This window comes from Trachurus japonicus, chromosome 8 (assembly GCF_045865225.1).
Source record: "Trachurus japonicus isolate A0001 chromosome 8, Traja_1.0".
NCBI classification, from domain to species: Eukaryota; Metazoa; Chordata; class Actinopteri; order Carangiformes; family Carangidae; genus Trachurus; species Trachurus japonicus.
The window spans coordinates 10,588,539-10,591,969 of record NC_140914.1 but is presented as its reverse complement, the minus strand read 5'-3'; positions in this window follow the sequence as shown (position 1 = coordinate 10,591,969).

The window sequence follows — 3,431 nt, the reverse complement described above, 5'->3', positions numbered from 1 at the left end:
CTCAGTGTGGTGGGGAAGAACAAAAAAAAAAACTTTACCTAATAAAAACAACCACTTCTGTTCTTATGCCAGCTCAAAAAAATTTTATAATCACAACTCAAGCCAAGAAAAACCAAAGGTAATCCTATGAGTAAGTGATAAAAGCATAGATAATCAAAGTAACTCAAGCAGCACTATCCGGACGGGAGGACTCTTGCGGGAAAGAAGAAGAACATGCTTATTGTCACCATACCAGGTGTTTGTAATGTAAAAAAAATTATGATGTTATGATTATTTTTTAGTCTGCAAAATAAAAAACAGCAACAACAACAACAAAAACTGGATTGTGTTGATCTTTTTGTTCCTATTCAAGTGAAGCTGCCTGTCTGCCAGAGAGAGAGGGAGAGCTAGCCAGTTAGCTTAGCTTAGCTCGTATCACTGCTGCTGCTAGCGTTACCAAAGAGACGTTATAAATAAACTGCTATCCGTTCAAAGACACTGCGCACGGTGCTGTGACCGTGACACCACTTTATATTACTGCTTCCCAGACGGATAAAAACAACAAAAAAAACACTCGGTATTTTAACTGCAAGCTAAATGCTAACTTAGCCAGCGTAGCTCAACTTCTTCTGCCCCGACGTCTGTGTGATTTCAGGCCCCGCTCGTCCTTTCTTCAGTCCGGGACAAAGATTTCTGTAACTTCACCTCACTGCGTTAAATATCCAGAAAATTCCGCCCTCTTCTTCGCAGTTGAGTGGCGTTAAAAGGCTGTGGCGACGTTACGTCCAGTCCAAATCTCTGTAGGTGTACTCACAACCCTCGGTCCGTGGTGGTTTTTCCATCTTTCTCCATTATATTGAATCATATTCAACGGGTTGAATCTGTCCTGTAACCGCGACACAACACAACAACACTGACTGAAGCTGCTCCGCTGCTGCGCTGCTGCTGCTGACAGATCGGCACAACTCTGCCGTTGATTTGTCTCCGCCCACTCTACTCCAGGCCCCGCCCCCTTCCTCTCTAGCGATTGGACGCCGGCGACGAACAACGTGGCTCTGATTGGTCGAGCGACACGTCCGTCAAAGTTGCTGTCAACAACACGCAGATGGTGAGTGAAGAGAAACAACATCCATGGTTTTGTTATGTTATGTATCAGATAAGAAAATATTTTCTCAGATTTTACTTTACTCTACAGGGATGTCATAATTGGCTTTTATGAACACCAAAATAAGGACAATAATGCATATTTTCTAATAAATGTAATTTAACTTCATGCCAAATCCCACATACACAATGTAAAAACACACATTTCTTGGTGTTTAAGTCAGAGTTTGAACAGTATAATCTCAACTCTCTCCTGTCTACAAAACAAAAAAGCTGTTAAAACTACCAACATGTACTGTGTTTAATGTCTTTAATTAAAGACATTAAATTAAATATGTAATATGACATTAAATATGTAATCTTGCATCTATTTATTTGTTTTTGCTTTATTATTTTACTTTTTCATACTGTTTGGCTACACTGAATTTGATAAGAAACCAAATTTTCAGGAAAGAAGCCATATTTTCTGGTATGTTAAACAATTTATCTCTTCTGTATGTGATTATGGAAATAAAAAAGCAGTTTAAACATATGATCTTTGTAAGCTTTACAAAATATTAATTGAATAAGTTTCGGGTTTGTTTTCTCTCTTTGTCTTGCTGTCACCCTTAACCCCCTGCGTGTTTATGATTGTATGTTTGTGTATTAATGTTGTATACACTTATCCTTGTTTGTATTCATTCGTGTGTGTATACTCCTGTGCTCCTGTGTTGTTGTCCATAAAGCAGGAAAAAACAAAAAGAAATACATCCATGGGGAAAAAAGTGGATAACAAAAGTGATTTATATCTCAGTGAAGCTGAACTGGTACGGACGGATTTTGGTAAACAACTGGATTCCTAAGCTTTGTGTGAGTGATCAGAGATAACTGGTTACAGTAAAGGCTGTTGTTGTGGGCATCATAAGACTTGACTATACTGTATGAGAAAGGGTGAAGTTTAAGTTCAGTTTAAGGTAAGAGGAAACACTTAGAAAAAACAGACTGGGTTCAGTTTTCTTTGTTAACACATTGTCAGAATATAATGACATAACATAACATTGCAGGTTGAATATTGCGTAACTGCCCTGTGATAATGGAAATGCTTATTTCAAGAGCACCTTTCTACACCCACATTGCAAAGTGCTTTACACAAGGCAAGGAAATAAAACATGTATGATTGTCAACTGTAAAAAAAAAAAAAATACAGTCGAAACTGAAAGTGTCTCAGCGCTAAAAGATAAAAGGTTTGGGCAACAAGCATGAGTTCAGTCACATTAAGTAAAAGTTAAATAAAAACAGGAAAAGCTGTGCAATCATTTGAATTGATATAAAATCATTCTGAATAATATTATGAAATGTGTTTTACAGTATGAAGGAATGTGTGTGTTTTTATCTGTGTCAGATGGGTTTTTGTAACATCATGACTCACCTCTGCTGTCAGCTGAGGATGAACACCCACACACGCACATACACACACACACACACACTGAATAAGTGTACAGATAACAGCTTGAATGGAGTCATATAACGAGTAAAGTGCCTTTAGAGTGCTAACAGTTTTGAAATATAATTTCTATTTTATCGTTTAATGCATTCGGAGCTCCATACATTATTGTTTCTTATTGCCGGATGGTCGCAAGAAGAAAACTGCCCTTTGCCTCTCTCACAGACCATATGGGATCTGCACATCGAGCTGGATGTTTTCACCTCACCTCCACATTTCTGTTATCTTACATCACACTTTACTAACACTCACTAATAATTCCTTGTGATTACAGATACTTTTCATGTCTATTCATTATAAGAAAACATGCTCTTCTTCCACAGATCTTGTTCCAAATCCAAAATCCTGGATAGATACAGTAGATAGACAGATAGATAGACAGATAGATAGACAGATAGATAGACAGATAGATAGATAGATAGACAGATAGATAGATAGATAGATAGATAGATAGATAGATAGACAGATAGATAGATAGATAGATAGATAGATAGATAGATAGATAGATAGATAGATAGATAGATAGATAGATAGATAGATAGATAGATAGATAGATAGATAGATAGATAGATAGATAGATAGATAGATAGATAGATAGATAGATAGATAGATAGATAGATAGATACTCCAGTGTTTCTGTGCCTTCCTTTTTTCCCTTCAAGCTGACTGCTTTTATATTCTGACAAGCTTCTTAAAGGATAGTGTTTTTCCCCTTAATTGCTTCCCTGCTCATTAATGAGGAGGAGTCTTAATGGCAGTGGGCCACATGGAGCCAGTCTCCAGAGGCATGCTGGGACATCTGGACCCTAAAAAGCTTAAAACCTTAAACTTTTATCTGCATGCACACAGGCATTAACCCAGGTCT